General features: G+C 36.5%; 1 long non-coding RNA gene across 1 annotated transcript; it reads left to right on the plus strand.

Moving 5' to 3' along the window:
• Nucleotides 1–2,415: 2,415 nt before the first annotated feature.
• Nucleotides 2,416–3,909, plus strand: LOC119767983. The gene is made up of 2 exons (XR_005277832.1): nucleotides 2,416–2,622; nucleotides 2,730–3,909. It is a non-coding gene; the product is annotated as an uncharacterized LOC119767983 (long non-coding RNA).
• The last annotated feature ends 19,294 nt before the right edge of the window (nucleotides 3,910–23,203 follow it).

Consider the following 23,203-nt stretch of genomic DNA (forward strand, 5'->3'; position numbering starts at 1 on the left):
ACTTGGGTTTACACTCTAGCAGTGAATTGATCCGTAGTGTTGCAACATGTTATCTTCTCATATTAAATACGCGCTGATCCCTGATTTGCCTGACGGGATTGGAAGTCTAGATATAGATCGAGTTTCCTTCAGATGCTTGCTTCTATGTTTAGGCGGGGCCGAACAATGCCCAGCGACCTCGGAATTGGACCGCAAGGAGCTCTGTCATTCTGAAACGGGTCGTTGGAAGCAGCGCAAAGGCTATCACCACTTAATACCCGGGACTAAGATAAGCTGTATCAGCATTCGGCATATACAAAGCCTGATAAAAACTATCCTTTCCCATAATATCGCTACCGGTTAGCGTGTATTGGATTGGATCACACAAACACACACATATTTATAATTGTATTTGGAATAAAGATAGTAATATTAAAAGTGTCTTTAAGAACATTTACTTTCCCCTTTTGGCTTTTAAACCTCTGAAAATGAATAAATTTGTCAACATAACCATTCTGGAAAAATCTCATTTTGATTGATTGACAAAAAATGGCATTGGACTTATTTGACACAATTTTATTTTGTTTCGCAAAAATGTCGAAAAAAAATATTTTGAGTTTTTTTGATGTAAAATAAAATTTGCATTCGTAAACTTCTTTACATTTCGATGTCGTGCACTGTTTTCGAGTAATATTCAGTAAACAATGATTTTTTTATGATATCGTGACTTAAGTAACCTGTAAAAGTAGATTCTGAAAATAGTTTTTCGATGCAAATATATTGCCTACCAAAAAATTAGCACCGAAAAACCTTTGAATTTTTAATGTGACGATACCAGTTTCAAAAAATTAACGTAAAATTTCCCATTTTGTTTAATTTTCGAATAAAAATATTTTTCAATTAACCGCCAACATTTCGATGCCTCTGTGCTCTCTTATGCTAACTAGATAGAAAAGCAATCTTAGAACAAGAGAGCACAAATTCCTCGATTTGTTATGGTTGATAATTACTGTTTTTGTTCCTTTGCAAAAATCAGGATTTTTTAAGGTGATTTTTTTAGAACCTTGCTATATGAAAAGCTTCCAAAATTGTATGAACACGAGTATGGGAAAACTGATGCTAAATAATTTCTTTGTTCGCAGATGAAAACAATAAAGAATATTGCATTCCAATAAAAAATACAAAAAAAATCCAAATAAATTTCTTATTTTTTGGAGAATGGCTCAAAGCCATTTCTCTGAACAAAATTTTTGAATGTGACTGAATAAAATATATATTTTTTTTAATTATTTTTTTGAATAAAAAATATTTAAACGCTTCTTTTTAAACCGCTTCCCGCACACATCAAAATCAGATTTTTTACGGATTTGCCCGTTACTGAATCGACCAATCGAACTGGATGAAATTAAAATGGTAGTCCATGGTAAAACTTTTTCTTGAAATCTTAACAAATAAATACTCACAAAAAGTTATTTTTTATGCTGCTCGTTTGAAATGCATCACACTGGGCCACGCTTTTATGCTAATCTGTCCACTACATTGTGAAATATTTCATCAAGTGGAAACATTTCCAACATAACCTGAAAAGCTTTCCAAGATGGCCGTATTTATGCTGTGAACCCAGATGGCGTACAAAGGGTGTGGCAAAAGCGTGAATTTTATCTTAAGATGTTTTGTTTTGGATAAAAAAGATCACAAACATTTGTTACGTTCAGTAACAGTGTGAATGAGTTGATTAGGACGTTAAAGAGAGAAGCTTGTTCCTGAAAGTTTGATATAGCTTTCAAATTATAAATTTATAACAATACTTTGCTAGATGTTGATAATTTATTAAAAAATTGGTGTTACTAAGTACTTAAAGAGAGAAATAATTAATTAAAAAATATGTATCAACTTAAATTTCCCACTACGTGCTCATCCCACCCCGTTCGAGGAAGCAGGACGGAAACAAAGAGCCCCAGCAACAGCCGCCATAAATAATTCCGGGGTGGTTTCGCCACTGCCCAGACACGGTAAATAAATAAAAAAGAAGCCATTAAAATCAATGCACCCAGTTTTAATAACGTCACGCAAGCCACCGGCCATCGCAGCAAGCTTGTCTCCGCTCGTCCACCCACACACCGCGCTCTCTCTCTCTCTCTCGCTCTCTTTCTCTCGTCATTGTAGTAGGGGGAGATCCCACCCATACAGAAGAAGCTCTTTTTTTTTGCAAATTTGCATCGGTCTGCGTGCCAATCGATGGAGCCCGGTGGAGCTTCCAAAAGTGCATCAGTTTGCGTTACATAAACCGGAAAGCTTCGGCTCTCTCCCTCTTCTTTCGCGTATGCGCTTTTCATCTCTTTTCCGTTGGCAGCATCTTCATGATCTCTCTCGCTCTCTTGATTTTTCTGAGGGTTCTTCAACGGCATGGCTACCTTGGATTCCGGCCAGTCTTCGATCGGCCTCCGCGACCGAATCGTCGAGACTCCGGTGACGAGGTTTGCTTTGATGGGTTCCCATTATTCATTCTTTTTAATGAATGGAAGGAAAAAAAACGTGAGGGTGACGACGTTCTCCCCTGTAAATTAACTCAACGCCTGCTGAGGACGGAAAATTTCTTTATAATTGTAGCAACGATTTTTAATTTTTGGGTTTTTATTCCAGGTAGGTTCTAATAGAGCAACAATTTCCGAGCACTAAAATCGAGTCCACTTCCCGTTCCAAGTCGCTGTGCTTCGCACAGGAATCGAGTAAAACGTCCACGTTTTCAGGTCGTCCCGGGGAAGGTAAATTAGCGTGACTGGCAACAATTTGCCCTCCAAAACTGCCGTGGAGCCGTGGTTCGGCGGCGCGGCAGCCAAATTGTGTGTGTCGGATGATCGACGGCGGAATCGTCATTAGCGATAATTGCTGGGCTTTGGCAAACCTTGGCTGGCTGGTCATAAATAAATCCCGAGTTCAACACTTTGTTTACTGACTGTATGTCATTCATGCTAGCAGCAGTGTCACCGTCGAATGCAACAAACGATAATTTTCCCGCACCCGCATCCGGCCTTTTGAAAACATCAATTCATCACTTAACTTCAGCATGCTCAATTCTAATGTGCGTCGTGCACGAATGAGCAACCATCATGTCATCAATTCGAGTCACTCGGCTGAAATCAGAGCCCGTCCCCCTTCCCATGTCCAAAACCTCGGCCCAGATCAAGCCCTAAACAACCATTGATGTGGTCATTGAGCGTAATTCAATCAAGATCAATTAAAATTCATTGGACCGTCATCATCGTCCACGTTTGAGGCTACCACCACCACCAGTTGAGCCAAGTGGCGTCGCGACGCGTCGCAGTAAATCTATGCTTCCACGCCCTGATTTCTGCGCTGGATGTTTGTCCTCGTTTCCTGGACCAGGGTGATAACTTCAATTACATTTCGAAGAAAATGAGAATACAGCGTTTGAAATATTTTTTAAGACAAACGATGTTATTTCTGATTTTCTCGTCTAAATCCATAAAATGACAGATAAATTTTGTTTGGCCCAAAAAACTAAAAATAAAAATACAGAAATCAGCAAAAATTTCCCATCAGAGTTGTCACTCTGTCACAGTCGACCTAAACAAAAACAAAAACGAAAACAGTTCAGCAATTTACGTGATTGTCCCGATGATGTGCGGTCACTTTATTTGGACGGATTCTCGGCAAGTTAGTTGTTAGAAATGACCAACCGTTAATGCGCGACGGTGGAAAGAGGATGAAATTGTCCCCTCGTGTTGGTCGGAGCAACGCTGTTGGTCATCAAAGTAGCCGTGGAATTCGAACGATTTAATTGTTGGAGGGACCGTGTGGCGTTGGAATGTGGATAAGAAAGTGATGGAAGGTGGGATTTTGAGATTTGATATTATCAAATTATTGCCAAAAAATGTTAAATATGTATAAAAACTAAGCAAAATAGAATTTATTGATTTTTTATCAAAATGACATCACTTTTTATTCAGGAAATGAACCTTCCAAGATTTCAACAGATTTCCAGAACTTTTTAGTATACATAATCTTATAAGTAAACATGTTAGCACTTTTCTTGTCTAAATCAGTGTTCCCAAATGAACCGGTTAGGCTAGGTTCACCTATAAACTCGGTTCGGCTTAAGCCTCCCTTTGTGGTTCAATCCTGGTTCAGTGAACCATGAACCATGGCTTAAGCCAGGCTAACCAGGCTAATGAAAACCATAGGAATAATGCACTGTGTAACAAATATTATGGTGTAGCAATGTTACAATGTAACATTCATTACACCGTAAAATTGTTACACCGCATCATTCGTTACACCGTAACATTGTTACACCACCACATTCATTACACCGTAACATTCAATACACCGTAACGTTGTTACACCGTAACATTGTTACACCGTAACATTGTTACACCGTAACATTGTTACACCGTTGTACGATTACACCGTAACATTGTTACACCACAACATTCGTTACACCGTAACATTCATTACACCGCAACATTCATTACACCGCAACATTCGTTACACCGTTACATTCATTACACCGTGACATTCGTTACACCGTTACGGTGTAACAACGTTACGGTGTAACAACGTTACGGTGTAACAACGTTACGGTGTAACAACGTTACGGTGTAACAACGTTACGGTGTAACAACGTAACGTTGTTACACCGTAACGGTGTAACGAATGTCACGGTGTAATGAATGTTGCGGTGTAATGAATGTTACGGTGTAACGAATGTAACGGTGTAACGAATGTTGTGGTGTAACAATGCTATGGTGTAATCATACTACGGTGTAACGAATGTTACGGTTTGAACATACTACGGTGTAACAAAGCTTGCCGTTTAGCCTAACACTCTTTGATCAGGTTCAAGCCAGGTTCAAGCCAATGGTTCATTTTGGCTAGCCTCGCCTGGTTTGAACCAAATGAACCATGGCTCACGGCACTAAGTGAGCCTGAGCCGACGATGCTTGCCGACGTGTGGTGTGAACCTGAACCAGAAAAATGAACCTAGCCTAGCCGATGGCTTAGGCTTGTGGGAACACTGGTCTAAATTGTAAGCAAACAATTTAACAGGTAAAAGCATGACATCTTCAGTAACCAATTGAAATTCTTTTGTAGAAAAAGAAAAAGAAATGATAATAACTGTATCATTTATATTAAGATTATATGGTGCACGTTGAATTCACAACCTGCGTTTTTCGTTTTATTTGCTTGGATATCCAAAACCACCCGAAAATGGCAATTGAACCCACTGCAAAGAATACACTGAAAGTTACCCAAGCCACCATAGATATTTTAAACGATACTAAAGTATTCCCACCGCCATAAACTAGCCTTTGATACATTTCAACACAATCAATGTAACGAATCTGGCCATAGTACAGATTTTTACAAGAGCACCTTGGCCCGGTAAAGATTGACTTGCTACTACTTGTCCTGAAGAACATTCGTGTTCCCGGCGATACTTCACTTGACAAATCCTCAATCAACACTGTATCGTTCGTTATTATAGTGATCCGAAGCTGCTCCCTGTAGAAGTAATTACACTTTTGGGCGACAAGTGGAATGCCCAAATTTTTCTCGAAACATGTTTTGCTCAAAAAACTCTTCTCAACATAGTTAAACGTTACTAGCTCAGTAAGATTTTTACAATTTACCAATAGCTGTACTTCCAATTGTTCACCAGTGACTACTAAATCTACCATTAAAAAAGTGCAGGCTAGTTTATTTGAATCGTAGAATAAATCAAACAAGTGAGTCCCCGCTTTGTTATCATATGCTTTCTTTGTTTCATTGGTAACATTAATCTAGCACTGAAATTTTTGAAGCATTGAGGAAAAAACTGTTCCGATCGACAATCGGTCAGCTGACAGATTGAGTCAGATAAATATGCTCTTGAGATCGTACAAAATACTAATATAATAAAGGATAATAGTTTATACATCGTATCAAACTAAGCGTTGTCTACGAACTAAACTGCAGTAACAATAAATTGGAGTTATATTTTGATCAGGTTCATTCCCAAGGGATTTTTCACAATTTCACAGTAGATAATCATTTTAGTCTGCGCGTGCCACTTCATCAAGTGGTTAAATGCCCTGGGACATTGGCGGACATTGGAGTGTTCTACACGGTAAATAACGTTCGACCTATATTTACTTGACCTGGGCCAAGTACACAGCGAAAAAATAATTTCCGTAATTGTAAATGGGTAATTCTCATCCAACTCACACAGCAGTTGCCCCGAACCCTCTTCGATTTGCGTGGAACTTTGTCCTTAAGGGTAACTTTTGTCCCTGATCACGAATCCGAGGTCCGTTTTTTGATATCTCGTGACGGAGGGGCGGTACGACCCCTTCCATTTTTGAACATGCGAAAAAAGAGGTGTTTTTCAATAATTTGCAGCCTGAAACGGTGATGAGATAGAAATTTGGTGTCAAAGGGACTTTTATGTAGAATTAGACGCACATTTTGATGGCGTACTCAGAGTTCCGAAAAACGTATTTTCATCGAAAAAACATTTAAAAAGTTTTAAAATCCTCCCATTTTCTCTTAGTTTCGTTGTCCGTGTCTGTCGCGGGTGACCATGAACGGCTATGATCGATGACGACCAACTTTTTCAAAACTTTTTTTTCGTAAAATCGCGATAACTCGTGATGTTTATAAGCAAACTCCTTATGTCTATATATCAATATCAATATCAATTTTTGTAATTGTCTGCTCTACAACTTTGTAGAACATTGTTATACTCTAAAAAATTACCCTGCAAAGTTAGAAAAAACACGAAATTTTAAAATGAAATTTTTTGTTCAAAATGAAAAAATGACCCTTCTGGGTCAATGTAGATTCGAAAAGTACATTAAATTTCCCATAAAATGACATTTTCCAAAAAATTTTACAGTCAAGTAACGGAAAATGGGGAATTTTCAAATTTTTTTAGTGTTTTTTTCGATGAAAAATACGTTTTTTCGAAATTCTGAGTACGCTATCAAATTGGGCGTCTTATTTTACATAAAAGTCCCTTTGACACCAAATTTCTATCTAATCACCGTTTCAGGCTGCAAATTATTGAAAAACACCTCTTTTTTCGCATGTTCAAAAATTGAAGGGGTCGTACCGCCCCTCCGTCACGAGATATAAAAAAAGACCTCGGATTCGTGATCAGGGGCAAAAGTTACCCCTTAGGACAAAGTTTCACGCAAATCGAAGAGGGGTCGGGGCACTTTTCCCGATTTCGTGTGAGTTGGTAGAGAATTACCCAAATTGTGTTCATGATAGCGCATAAATGTTTATATATTCCTTCGTGGTTCTTGAATTCACGAACACAATTCACGATTTCGTGAACAGTCAATGAGATGTTGCCAAGGCATACTAAACCGTTCCCGATGTTAAAATTGCCAACCTACAATCTTGGTGATTCCTTCCGTTGCAAACTACCGTCATTTGGGGCGAATCGGGACTACAGTCTGAATAGGGACAGCAGTGTTTATAGCATTTAAGAGTTTTAAATTTGGAAATGGATGTACACATCTTGTTGATATGAGTCTGTTCTAACCGAAACCAACCAGAAAAATCAAAATATTGTGCTCATGCATGGTCAAAACTGCTGTCCCAATTCGCCCCATGTGTCCCGATTTGCCCCAGCTGACGGTAAGTAAAGTTGTTTGTGGAAATGCAAAGTTGGTGTAGAAACAGTTCTGGAGTTATTATTTATTTGATTTAATGTTTTTGAAACCACCTTGAGTCAAGAGTATTCAAAAACATCCACAAACCAATAAATGAAAATTTCTTCAAAAAAACTCCAGAGTTTGTCAAAATTTTTATGGTTTAAAGAATAATTACAGGGAATAAGCATAAAAGATTGAATCAACTGTGGATTATGAAAAACTGTATCAATATGTGATGAGTTCGTTGGAATTTTCGTAAACATGATTCGTCAATTTAACTCTTGGGAATTGAAATCAATTTACGGGAATATACAAAAAGACGATACATTGACAGTGTTCAGTGAAACTTTCTGCTTCAAAGAGAGTACAATGCATTGAAATGGTACTGTTATCATTTTCGATAATATTACTAACGTGTATAACGACATCAAGTCAAATATGCCAGCTGACGGAGTGTTTCATCAATATGGATCAAATCCAGCCGCAAATATTTCAACTTTGCTCGTCAAATTTCAACGGACGAAAAATGAGACCTCTGATAACCCGGAACAGGTACATCTCCAAGCGAAGAGGTCACATTTTCGACGTTTTCTACGATCCAGTTGGTCACGGCTGCGTCGATATGGATGTTATCTTGGAAAAGTCGAACGAACAGTCGATCTTCTTCTTAAACATCAATTGCGACAATGAAAATTCACAAATGTTGTTCTACTCTGACATTGCCAACATTTCATCAACCGGTTGCCTCCAGGACGGCACGGCATACCCGACCATCGAGAAAAAGTGCCACCATCACCGTAGGGACGACCTTCGATTCACCGTAATCGATACCGAAACTCTGCTCATTGAAGACCTGTCCCATGAGGTGCCACCGGGGACGCGAGAGTTCTTTCGAAATTCGGAAAAGCGATGGAAAACGAGATCGGAACTGGAATGTCCCTGCTTGAACCTGACCTTTGGTCAGATGCAGACCGTGGATTGTATGGAAAGTCACGAAATTCCGGCGATTTATAGCGAGAAATGGAAGAATTCACCGGAAATCTGGATTGCGATGGGGTTACTGCTGACGGCATGCTGCGGAACTGTACTTGGACGGTACTGGATTACAAGTCCTGTTAAACGATGCTGTTGGATTGGCAAGTTTGATTCGGCGGAGAAAGTTTGAGATTTGATACATAAAAATTTATGTTTAAGTTTGTACATTTAATTGAATATTTGTTTAGTTGAATATTTTGTTTCGAGGTGAAATACAAAGATGCTTAAATTGTGTCTTAATCGAAGAGTTAGCAAAGTTACAGCTGATCAAACATAGTTGGATTGGACTTCAAATACTTCTTCTCAAAAAAATAAACATCAATTTTTAACCCACTCCAAATCCCAAGCAACCCTACCTGAGGGACCTAAATTAACCGTGAGTGACAGCAATTGCTGATAACGTCAGCAAAAGCAATAAAACAACAGAGAGAAAGAACGAACGCGAAAGAAGAAAAAAAACTGACGCGAACAACATAATTAATTACGCGCTAATGTTTACACGGGTCGGGCCGGGCATTTTAATGTTTCACACTTCCGTGTCCACTTGTTGGTTATGCTCTCCCGCTGGACGACGACCCAACCCAACCGATCCGGACCGCTTGTTCTTTTTTGCTTTCTTTTTGTTTCATTCATTAACGAGTTTTCCTCCCAAAAAAAAGTCCGAATGACGACGAGGGCTACTACGACGACGGAGAGAGAATTTTTGTTAATGAAAGGCGTCACGTGCAATCAAGATAGCCTTGGCCAAGGTCCAGGCATGCTTGGATCGTCGATTCTCTTGCAAACCGAAAAAGCCTTAATGAGTGCTGCGCCAGTGTTGGTGAAAAGGATTGCTGCGATGTCATTCACAGTCGAGTCAGCGTGTACATAGCCTACTGCTGCCGGCCGGCTGAGCCATGACCACGTGGTCCCAAGCCGGCACATAAAACATAATTTCGCTGTTGTTGGAGAGCTCGGGCCGCTCTCGGCTCACTCTCAGCACTAGTGCTCGGCAGTTGTTTTAATTTGCGGAAAAGAGAGATGAAAAGCTGCAAATGAAAAACATACACACTCACACGAACACGTGGGGGAGACGAAATGAGAGTAATTATCTCCCCCCTCGTCAGAGACAGAGGGGCAGTGCGACAGACAGAAAGGGATGACTTGATCTCTGGTGGCGGTGACGAAGAAGGGACCCCACGGGTTCCGTCAAACTCAATGCATCGGATTTTCATTGGACGGTCCCCCTCCACCCAGCGGCAGACAAAAGAGCGCTTTTCCGTGACGGAACTAACCAAAAAACAAAAAACAAAAAAGAAGCACTGCGCTAAATGAGAGAGACGACGACCGAGTCAATTCCTGTGAGAGATTCTGGAGCTAAAAATGGCACTAATTAAAACAAGAGTTTTGCTCTCGCGCGCGCAAAAGTGCTTTTTTCTTGCTGTTTGTTTGCCTCGGTTGGGGACAGCCCCCTTTTTCCGATGCTTCTCTTTTGAGAGCCCTTTCCACCGGGGCTCTGAACGGCTGGGTGGTTGTGTCGACTTAATTAATTAACTCGTTCGCTGGTTGGTGCTTATTGGTCGCAGCAAGCTGCTGAAGATGAGATTTTTGTGGTACAATGCACGTTGGGTTGGGTGAGAGCGAGGTTCGTGACTTGGCATGCTGTGGAGAACTCAATCGAATGTAGGTTCTGGAATAATACTTTTAAAAAATTCTAATTCTAATATATGCATGTTTATAGTGCAAATGCACCATACTCATGAATAGTTCTCACATTCGTGAACTGAATTCACGATTACGAGAATTGATTTTTTTTTCTGTGCATTGTAACACATTCAATCACATTATATTTCATGTTTTAATGACCAATTTATGTAACTTCGTCTACATTTTTATGCAATTGTCGAAACAGTTCAAAGGTTTAATGTTAAGCTTACATCAAGCTAAACTCAAATGTTTTATAATTTTGAGCAAAATTGGACGATCATTCAGGTTTAACTTTTTCCGCATGGAATGCACTTTTTAAAAAGAAACAAGGTTTTGTATGAACAGTTAACTATTTTTGAAAGCTAAAACAAACCAATACATAAAATAACTCAACAAAAAGGACCGAAAAGCAACCTAGCTTTTATCTCCTACACTAAATTGATTTTACCCCTAAAACATAACGAAATTTCAGAGTTTAACTAAAAGAGAAAAATTTCAAACTTAACCATTTTTGAAATAAGTGTCTCGTGCATAGATCGTCTACCGATCGAAAAACAGTGTTGTTCCAAAATATCTATCGCGTCCTTTGAGTTCGTTCAAAAAATAATTGTTAAAGGTATAGGAAAAATGCGTGGGGTCTGAAATCCCAAAATTATTTGAACTTTATATTAGAAAAAAAACCCTTTTGAAAACAATTCCGGAAAATCTATTGATATTTATTAAATATTAAAGAAACTTATGAAAATTAAGTTGAATTCAAGAAGACCTTAAGAATGTCGAGTTATATTTTTCTGTTTGTTCGTAAAATGCTTGTGAATTAATATTTTATTATTTTTTGAATTCTTTGTTAACTGTTGTTTTTAAATACGATTTGCAAAAATTTCATTGAAAAATTTAGCTTTATAAAACATGTTTTAATCGATGAGCTCAAATACTACAACAAAAAATCCATTCACAAACCACGTGGACACTATTTGGAAATCTCAACCCCTCACCCCCCACCCCCTCGTGGACAATTGTCCATTAAAAACACACTTTTTTGTCTGGAGCGTGGACAATCGGCATACCCCCCGTCCCCCCCTAAAGTGACCATGTGGTTTATGAATGGTTCCTAAAGTGATTTTAAAATTTAAATCCAAAATTTCTTTGAAAATGGTGGCGATAAAATGTTGCCAAAATGCATTTGGTAGTGAAACAAGCAATCAACAACAAAAATTTAGCAGAAAGTGGGGTCACAGATCTCTTATTTTGTGTTGGAAGTGAAAAAATATGAAAAGAATTGTCCATGATTGGATCATCTAAAATTCATTAGAAACCTTTATCGATTTTCGGATAATTGAAAATTTGGATGATCGAATAATCGAGTCTGGACTGTAAATCTAACAAACTTTCTGTTGAATCAGTGTCAAAACAAATGTCTCAAAAATTGAAAAAAAAACTTGTTTTTGCTGGAAGAACTGTTCTATTTGTATAATAAACAGTAAAATAATAACAATACATTCTCCAACCATCATTGTACAAATCAAACAAAGACTTTTGACTTTCGAAACTGCAACTTTAAAAAATTAAAAAGAAAAACAAATGAAGCTGGTTGAAATATTTAAAAAAAGTTTTTGTTCGAAAAATCAGTGGGCAACAAAAATATTGTTTCATAAATCTTCAAAATTTTGATAATTTTTTTTAGCACGTTTGAGTTAACTTTAAAAAAATATTTTTGATTTGAAAATTTCAATGTATTTTTTTGTTGATACATACTTTCGTTTTCATCAAATCTTAAATTGTTTTTTTTAACTAATGATCGCAAAACAACTGAAATTAGGTAAAATACATTTTTAAACATTTTTTTTTATCAAATGTTGAAACTATGCCTTTGTATTTATATTTGCATCCGCCAAACAACTTATTTTTCATGAATTTTACATATTTTGAAATCTGTTTTTTGGTATTACTTCAATTATTGTTGTAATTGTAGTAAAAGCCATTTAGTAAAAATGCTCTGAAAATTAGTCAGAATCGATCCTAAATATAACCGTGGCCAATTTCAAACTAAGATCAACGTTTTTGACAGATTTTCAGTTATGCACAAAATTCACAACAACAAAAAATGCAAATTTGATTTATTTTTTATATTTTTCAAGCTTTTTTCTTAATACAAGAACCGACTTAATGTATTATAAACTCTAAGAATCAACTTCCGAAACAATTTTTAAAAATTTCGTCTTTTTTTGCTCAAATTTTGCCTATCGATGAATTTTACCTGAAAAAATCACTACAAAAATAGTTAAGATGTTTATTAATGTTTTGCGAAACCTCCTAATGCAGCTATATTTGGAATAATATTTTAAAATATCAGATGCTTTGAAATTCCACGCTTTTAAGAAAGTCTGCTGTATCGTTATTAAGACTACCAAAACACTTTCTACAAAATTCACGTTTTTAATTTTAAGATGTAATTTTAAGTTTCGAAATTCAAGAAACTCGCCACAAATTTATAGCCGTAGATGATTTGATGCGATGTTTTTCTATATGTTCATTCAAACTCAAATTTGATCGAATAATTTATTTGATTATTAAAAAAAAGTTCTTTTTTTATTTTACGATTCCTTGAAAATGTTTCCCAACGCGAAAAGGTCCGAAGAATTTTCATTTCACCGCCAGACAATATCGATTTTTCCCATGCACAGGGTGATTCCAAAAGAACCCAGCTGCTATCTACTTACTTCTATATGCAAATAAACGTTGAAGAAAACAACCTTGGCAACACTCCCTTCCCACCATCTCGTCTAAATCTTCGCACTGAAATCGCCGGATTTCGTGCAATCCAATTAATTTATATTCTAAACTGGCCGTCGCGAGTCATGTCTTTGTCACTGCCGTCGTCTTTGCCAGAGCTCGACAAAGCCAATTACCAATTCCCATTTCCAAAGGCAATTTACCATGAATGAGTACAGTTTGTTCACACACGATGACAACTACTCAAAAAGCGCTCTTAACGGTGGAGGTTTTTTTTTCGAAAACCGAGCGAAACGCATTTGTCATACACAACTATTTTTACAGTTGGAGCAATCGTGGTGGTAGGTGGGTAATGACAGAGTAGGCCTTGAAAAACAGCATAATTTTTGTCACATCACGATTTTTAACCATAGACCGCGTTTGCACACAACTTTACGTGCATATAAAATTATTTTCTCTTTTTTCCCCTTATGGTCGTCTCGTATGCAAGAGCACATCCCCCACCGTAGTAGTAGGCCAGTCGGCTGAGTAGGCTGGGAATTAAGTTTATTGTGCCCCATTCCAAATGACTTTGTGTCATTTTCCATTTCGAATGAAACGCAATTGTCATCAAGCTGTTTGACGAACTTCGAGCGGCGCGGAACGACGTGGTACAAATTGAAACCGGAAAATAAACCCATCCATCATAGCAGGCCGGCTGGTGGAAGCATGATTATGTAATAAACCATTTTCGGCTGCACTTTCCTGTAGGAAGGAGCACAACAAAAAAATCGATCCCTTCACGAATTTTCAACCTTCCCGGTAAGCCTGGCACGGTAGGGTACAAAAATGAAAAGAGAAAAAACAGCCAAATCCGATTTCCAATCACCCTTCGATGAATTCGACACCCCTTGCGCTAGCAACTTGTTTGGGTGGAATTACCCCGACGGGACGGGACACCACCCCAAAGTCCCGAGCTCAGCCGTGCGTGGTGAAAGTGGTGCCAACCATAAAATATCAACGAAGTAAAAAAACAAAACCTCCACGAAACCACCGCTTCCCCTAGGGCTCACGAATATCGATCGGGAATCGGGCAGTTGCGAGGAAATTATATTACCATCGAACCGCACCGCGATCGGCAACACTCACATAAAAAGTCGTACCAAACTATCATCCTACAGGACGAAAAAACAACACATTGAACCTTTTCTGCGTGTTTTTTTTTCTTTTTCGCCCCGTTCAAGATTTTAATGATATTGAATCGCGGCAGCTGCTCTCAATTTTGAGCTGAGCAAAGTGTGCTCTCGATTCTCACTGCTCCATTGGAATAGTAGGCGAGCAGAGTGTGCAGAGCTTTCGTTTGGGTTGAGTTGAGAGAAAGAGAGCGAAACGACTTTTCGTGGTCCTCCCCAAAAAACGGAGCATGCTGTGGCTCCAAGTGGGAAAGGGGAGAAGATTTGCCTTGATGATGTACAAATTTTAATTCAATTTCTGAAATAAATGAAGTTTTGAACATTAATTTTCACAATATTATCAAACTTTTGACATTTTTGTTATTACAAGCAAGGATTATAATTTCTGTACATAAATGTGAAAATAATACAAAACAATTGCATTTATTGACCTTATATCGTGTGCCTGTCTCACGTGATATTTTGACAAATTTTACGTACCGTAAACCGGGGTAACATTGATACGATTTCAATTTATTTTTGGATTATTTTCTAACTGATAATGTTATTCTCAAGATTGTTATTTATAAAACATACAAGGGAGTAGGGCACACAAAGTTCTGGAACTATTTTTGAAAAACGTTTAAAATATAATTATGTTAAAAATTCTTAGTTTGAATTCCAGCGTGACTGTCAAAATGACTATCAATTTTTCCTTGTTAAATATAGATTCAACGTGGTCAAACGTTAAGATACATGCCAAATGTACCATCACTTGAGTTGTTGATATAGTTTTTAGGAAAAAAATCAATGTTTATATTTAGTTAACTAAGTCAACAAGCGTTTTAACAAAATACATAACATTTTAGGTAAAATTGTTAAAAAGTCCGAATTTTGCCTGAAATTTGCTTAAATTAATTTTATAACATTATTGATTTATATTGCATTTTAAACTGAATTCAAAGCAAAAATCAAAAGATTTTACATTTCATATGAAATTTGTTCTCCTAAAAATGCCTATAAATTTGTAGATTTTTTAAAAACACTAAATATTTTTTATTTACAAAATTATTTACCTTCTCTTTGTGAAAATTGTCAAAAGAATCCGAAAACGCATTCCGTTTTCCGATTAAATGTCATGTTCATTGAGAAAATCATGACACTTTGAGAAGATTGAAATAATGCTTTTTATCAACATTCTCTAAAATATAGTTAACTAACTTCTAACTTTTAAAATTTTATGAAAACTTCTTCTTGGGGTACTTTGAGTACTTCTCTACCATGGTCAGTATTTTTCTATACCATTTCGTACGTATTAAATGTGTACTTTTCATTTTGCGAAAAATGTCAAACTTATCAAAGATACCCCTTTTTACGGTAAGTCAAATTATGATTCTTAAAATTCAGTTTAAATGAGTTTTTTTTATTATGTATACTCCGAAATAAAAACGTTTATTTAAAAAAATATTAGGTTGGTACAAATTATTTTTAAAGTTTTTGTCGCCCCCCCCCCCACCCCCCCCCCTTCAAAATTAGCCCTATAATTAGGGGGCAAACATTTTTTTTTCAAAAAAGTTCAAAATTGCAATGGAAGTTCAAGTGCAATCAGCTGAAATTGATTTAAAATGCATTCCCCTGCGTTTAAAACCATCTTTTGAATTTTTGAAAATTTTCGATGTTTAGTATCGCAAAAAATTTTTTTCGCTGATTTTTTTTTGTTTTCGTCCAATCTTACTTTTTTTTTGAAAACTAATGATTGCAAAACAACTGAGCTAGTGTAAAATGCATTTTAAAACACTTTTGCATTCAAATGTTGAGACTATGGATTGTTATTTAATTTTTATCTTTTGCCCCCAAACCTGGCCAGAGCTGAGGGACAAAAACTTTGAAAAATATTTGCATCGGCCTTATGAAAATTTTGTCCCATATTCTTAAACTCATAGTTTGACTTTTTTAAATTTATAAATTTTTATACAGAATTAGTTTGTTTGGAATTATTCTTAAAAAATCAAAACATAAACTAAACTTTAACCCAAAACAATTATAATGCATTTCAAATTTAATAACATGCACATTTTACAAATTTGCCTATAGTATGCACTCCAATCCAGCATCAGATACATTAGATTAAAAAAAAAGCAATAAAACATATATGTATTTGTATTTGAAAATTCAGAAATCATTAAAAAAATAAAAAAAAAGATAAATTTCCATTATTCCAAAAAAACCTTCAAAATAAATGCAAACAGATACAATAAAAGTTAATAAAAAAATCATAAAATTAGACAAGAGAAAACTTGACTCAAAATTAACTTAGGCAGTAGAGACAAAATAAAATATATTTTATTTTTATTATTATTTTCGACACTTTTACGATTAATTAACTTTTTGACATATATTTTTTCAACCTCTTAAATTTCAAATCATATGCCCACAATAATGCATGATTTTATATGAAATCAATGTTAATCGTAGTAATGTACAGAACGTTCACACAGCAAAAAAAATAAATGGAAAACTAAAACTAAAAAAATATAAAAAATATTACTTATTTGTTTATTGCTTGTATTTCAAAATGGCAGCTTAATTTGATTATTATTCGTATCAAATTAAAGAGGTAAAGTAATCACAATTGTTAGCAGGTTATCTATCAGCAATTATATTTTCATTATTCTTGTTGCATTTTTGAAATAAGATATTTTTAATCCAATGCATATTAAATTCTAAATTATGTTTAAAATTTCTCTCACTGAACTTGATTACCAAAACAAATCTAATCCCAAGTTTCCAAAGCCTCCTTCGACCAACACTCCTCATCGCGCGCGCGAGAAAGCTCCCGCCGACGTGCTGCGCGCGCTCTTTTCCACCACGTGTCCTGCCGCTTATACCGCGCGGCTCACGTTTCATTCATGCATCTCCCTCGTCCCAATCACTAACGCAGATGGTTCCGAAACGTGGAAAACCCTCCACCCAATGCTCTCCGACTCTTTGTATGTCGTATGTCTCGTTGTTTTGCGCGCGCCCGCTGCCCGACTGAACCTTCCGGTCTGAACCCGTTCGTTCTTCGTGCTTTTTGCAAGTTGTTGTTTTTAAGTGTAGTGATTAGTGTAGGTGACCTTCTGGTGTGCCCCCACCCGGAGGTCCCTTTGGTGCGGTGACACGGTGCGACCCCAAGGATTCACGACCGGCACGCGGGTTCCGCGCGGACACTCGGGACGTACGACGCCACAGCAGCCGAGAAACACATCATTAAGAAGCAGCAGCCAAAGCTTGTTACTCTATAATGAAAGAATTCTAAAAACAGTTTTTTGAATGCCCTCAAGTCACAGAAGAGAATTTAATTTCCTCGTGAGGGATGATTATCATACCAACCTGGGGTGTGTGTGTCCATTTCTGTGTCCATGGCCCTTGGTGGCCAAGGTCTCCGGGAGTGATCTCCGCGAGGAGAAGCTCGCAGAACGCAACGCAACACACACACCTGAAGGGGGAAAGAAAAACAAAAGATCGAAAAAGAAAAAAATATTATAAATTACTATAATTAAGCTATTGTTCGACGAATTTACGTTAATTTTTTTTTTCGCTCGCCCTGGCCTGGCCTGGCATGATTGGTGTTTCGCTTGATTCGTCTTTATAATTCCGTGTTTTCCCCCAACTTGGACCGACGGCAAACCCACGATGGAATACGGGTGCGCTGTTGCTGCTGCAGTGAAGTGGAACCAAAAAGCAACTCAAAGAATTTGGTGAACAATGTGATATTCAAAGGAGAGTGTGATTAATCATGGTTTGTGAGTTTATTTTTTGTGAGCGCTGATGATGATGAAATCCGGAAACATTTGTGTGGGAGTTCTTAATTGAAGAAATAACCGAAAAAAGTGATTTTTCATAAAAGTTCCTAAACACCAAGTCGAGAAATTTCTCCCCAGAAAAGGCCACACATACACGTACCCAACCGCGAAAAAAATGTCGCAGTAACGCACTCTCTCACTCTCTTTCGCGCTCTTTGTGAGCCACCCATACCAATTTTGCGCCATCCCACCCATCCCCAAGTACTCGGAAGCTCGACGACGCTGCGACGCCGCCCCATTTCCCACCCCGCAAGGGTGGAGCAACGAACGAACCGAGTCGGAGCTAAGTGATTGTGGAAGTGGTAGTGTATATGAGGAACAAAATGTATTAAAAATGAAGAAAAAAATCGATCGAGCCCGGATTTGCAACATGGACTGGGTGTAACAAAAGTGGAAATGTGGTTGAAATTTGTAAGAAGTTGGTATCACGCAAATTTGTTTGCAGAAGCCTACAGTCAAATCATGAAAAGCGAATGGTTTGAAATTGAATTTATAAACAAAATTAAGAAATGTAAACGTGCTTGACACTCTTGGGCAAGAAACTACAGAAATGAAATAACGCCTATAAAAATTTTAAAGCAGAATAAAAAAAAAACCTAAATTTAAAAAAACGTGGGAAATAGTAAGTAGAACTACTAAACAATAACATGTTTGTTTGAAAAAAACTTGAACAATCGATTTAAAATCACTTTCATAATATTCATGATAACAAAGATATTTTGCAAATTTTTGGCAGTAGCAAAATTGCTAATCTGCATTTTGTGATACATTTTAGCTTAACATTTGAGAATTAGGCTTGAAATTTTAATAAGTTTGTTCATCCTCTTAACCATAACCAGGATTGAAGGCCGAAACTTTATAAAACATTCAAAAAATTTGATGCCTTTATTCAAATTCAATTCAAGCCATATTTCCAAAAAGAAATGCATGAAAAAAGTTTTTCAAAATTCTTAACATAAAATACAGCTATAGCATTTTTTTGGTCCCATGTCATCCTCTCTACTGCCGAAAGTAAACATAAATGCTCAAAATTCAAAAAAAAAAGAAAAAAATTGGATAGAATAAAATTTTAGAAAGATAGTGAATTTTTAACATAAAGTACTGAAAAAGTTATGATTATCAAATAATAGCAATTGAAATACAACTATTTTTTTTTTTGCAATGCAATTAAACGATTTTCATAAAAAACTCTGAGAAAAAAAATTGTTTTTGTTGTATCACGTAGTTTGAAATATGTTCTAATTTTCTTCCGGATAACAACTAATACTTTCAAGTTTAAGCTGTTTGTAATAAACATTATTCGTACTAAAATCGACCATATATTCTGTTGAGCTTGAAAAAAAATTGAAAAAAAAAATTCAAAATGGTTCTAAATTAACTATATTTTAATTCTGAGAACTTTGGAAAATGTACCCATTATCGTCACACAAAGCCTTCCAACTTATTTTCATCTTTTTACAGTTTTCCGATGTTCAAACATCATTTTCAATCATCAACAAGACTTAGTTTCCGTCCTTTTCAATCTTCTTCTAAGACATTAGTCATCTATCCACCTATCAGTTTCATTTCTTTCTTCTAATTTGTGAGTATAATTTCACCGAAAACTACCGATAAAGTCCGTAAATTAAATTAATCATCAACAAGAGTTGTTTGCTCACTTTTACTTGAGCTATTAATTACTTTGGAATAGTCAAAAATACTTTATGAAAACTGTCATTCATGAACAAAGTGCTAATAGGCCAATCATAAAAATGGTCCGAAAAAGGATATTTAAATGGAAATTTGATTAAAATATTTTTTTTCTATAAGTCTTGAATTATTGCCTACATTGAAATTAAAAAAAACGTACTAAATTCCTTTATTGTAGGAATTTTTGGCTCCTTTCCTTATTTAGTAATTTGGTTTTTCGAATGATAAAAAAAGGAAAAAATCCTAAAATATATAGTATTTTTTTTCAGTGTTCAAACAAATGCAGTTAAAAAATCTTTTAAATTCTTCAAAAATCTTTTAGAATGTATGTGTTTACGATTCTAAGTAAACTGAAATGAAAGAATAACATAATATAATATATCGTAAACTGCGTGAAATTGCTAGCTGGGTGACATTGGTAGGTTGGAATTTTTTTTTGCTAAATGAAAAGAAAACATCTGTTTTTTTTTAAATTTTGATCAAACTTGGAACATTTTATTTGTTTTAAATCAAATTAAGATAAACTCAATGAGAAGTTAATAAACATAAAAAAATTATAGATATACAGTCGACTATCTGGCTGTCGATCTTCTCGATATCGATAATTCTTTAGTCTCTTTAATCTGCATACTTCAATTATCTTCATTCCTCGATATTTTCCCTTGCTTGAAGGATCTCTTCCTCAACGATCCCTTGGATTCTGTTTGCTTTAAAAATCTCTTTCGGTTGTCAATAATTTCACTTTCTCATGGCATGTATAGACATTTTTCTTGGCGAAACGAAGCTTTGAAGGGTGTTTGACATTAGTTTGTTTTTGTTTGATGGACGTTGCCATGATTCTCTCCCATAGCTGGGTATCAAGAAAAAAAAATTCAATCGAGTCTACATTTTGCATCGTTCTGTAAACTGATGATTCTCTTCCTCGTCGGTCCCTTGGATATTGACAACCAGAGAGTCGACTAATAAATAAGGAGATCTTACACTAAGTTGCATTTTTTTTCAAAGAACCATATTGATGATAAATTTAACACAATTGATTCATTATGTCTTTAAGGCTGAAATTTGTAAGTGACACATTGACTATTTACAACATAACAATTCCCAGCGAAACTATTTTTTAAAGTACTGTTGAAAAAAACACTCTTTTGTAAAAAATGCACATGGAAATTGTGCGACCCAGTTCAGTAAATGTTTTCCAAATCTAAACCATTAAAAAGTCTTAACGGTTAAATAATACTTGAAAAATAAATTGAAATCCTACCAATGTCACCTAGTTTCGAGTTGTTTTACGGTACTTTTCTTTACGGTACAGAATTCATGAAAGCACTTCAAAATTCAAAGTTTTGCTCAATTTGTTCACCGGAATAAACGTAGCAAACTAACATCAATAAATTCAGCACATGAGAACACACCTCCACAAATAAATCACCTCCCATGCGCTAGCCCAAACCACCCAGCATAGAAAAAAGTGAGGTAAAAAATAAACAAAAACAACATTTTCATAGCTACCCCTAGCTGCCCGATCAGCCACTGCGATCGATCGTTGATCGAAAGGTGATGCGATTGCGAGCGTACAGGTAAACGCTTAATCACTGCAGCTCACCTCCCGCTCACTCGTTCGCGCAACAGGTTGAGTTCTAATTACCGCAATTACCGCAAATCATGCGGTGTAATTGTCGGCGATTAAACCTCCCGAAAATTTGATTTGATTTCTGGTTGTTTGGGGCTCGGTTGGTGTTTTTTATGGATAATTACGAACGGAGCTTCGAGTTGTTGGGAGTTGTTGAGCGATGGGAAATCAGCAATTTGAAGTTTAATGAGATGGTGATAATAAAATGATGTAATCAGTCGAAATTGGTGTCTGCGAGAGAATATTTTTTGGGATCATCATCATCATCAGCGCTCAATTTCTACGAAAATTTACTCACCTGAATAGTCTGGAAGAGAGGAATGAGACGAAATCATAATTATTACTCCGTCCTCCACAATCGGTTCATCGAAGCAACCCTAAAAGAAGTTCCAAGTATCAATCGTCAAGATTTGCAACAAAAGACTCTTCCTCAAACTCCGGTCGAAGTAGGCTTTGTCTGCTCCCTCACCCCCCACAACGCGTCTCATCGCCCCACCAAGAAAGGTGAAAAGAATCGAACGGAATGTTTTTGTGCATATCGAATTAAAATAAATTATTCTGTCGTTTTTTTTTCTTTCCCTTGGTCTACCTTTGTTGTCCCTTTCCTCGGTCATGAGTCGTTGTTCACGGTGTCGACTCAAATTTTAAACTTTTTTTTACTTTCTTCTACTTTTCCAGATGACCAAAACTAATGCTTCAGAAATCCGGTTTCTGCAGATTTAATGTCTCCAAATCTGACTCAGACTTGTACTTTTCAGAATTTTCTGTCTCCGAATACCCAACTTTTTTGAAAACATATTTTTGCATGATGTTAGAATGGGATGAAAATTGTCTGAAATGTCACTTTTCAGTGCGATTGGCATATCTTAGGAAATGTGGTTTATTTACGTTTTTTTCATGGTAAAAAATAAGATCTTTTTTATCAGATGCAAAATTATCGTGATTTTTAAAATTGTGTTCAATGAATTTTATAGTTAAAAAAAAAGAATTTCAATCTACCACAGTTTCAGACTGAATCGACGCATCATAGACGAAGTCTTTGAAATATTATTTAGTACGCGGTGGCAGATTTTTTGGCCTATATGCTCTCTATAGCTCAAAAGTTGCGGGTTTTTGTCCTCTAAAACATATCAAAAAATCTCGACAATCAAAAAACTATGTATTTTGGGAAATTGAGTCTTTGTGAAAACAAAAATTGATTAAAAAAATCTGATCAGAAAATACACTAAAAAAATACAGCTGTTTGATTATGTACGTACCATTTTTGTATGGAAAGTTGCCAAAATTATATGGAGACTTGTATGCGTGAACCAATGACACAAAATAGCTTATTTGGTCATAAGGAAGGCCCCCACAAAGTTTGAGCCAAATAAAAAAATACAAAAAATAAAAAAAGGTCGAAATCGGCCGATTTTGTATAGAGTTGCTCAAATATCTCCAACTTGGTAAAATTAGTTTATAACTCCAAGATTCTTTAGACTATTAAAGAAATCGTCACCATGTTGTCTCCCAAAAAGAGACAGAGAGAGAGCAACGAAAAAAAGACAAGTGGAGTGAAGTGTGTGCGCGGTGTAATGAAAAACAAAGGAGGCGAAGAACATCATCAACATCCTCGCCTTCTTGGACCTTCGCTTCGTTTTATTTTTTTTCTGGGTATGATTGTGGGTCTTAATTTTACGACCCTCCAGACTACGGGGCTCGAGCACGAGCCTACTACGATCCTTGGGTGGGGAGGGAGGGATTCCGGGCAAGACGGGACGCGACGACCAGTCTCACCCAGTCCCGATATAA

The sequence above is a fragment of the Culex quinquefasciatus genome, chromosome 2, assembly GCF_015732765.1.
Source record: "Culex quinquefasciatus strain JHB chromosome 2, VPISU_Cqui_1.0_pri_paternal, whole genome shotgun sequence".
Classification (NCBI taxonomy): Eukaryota; Metazoa; Arthropoda; class Insecta; order Diptera; family Culicidae; genus Culex; species Culex quinquefasciatus.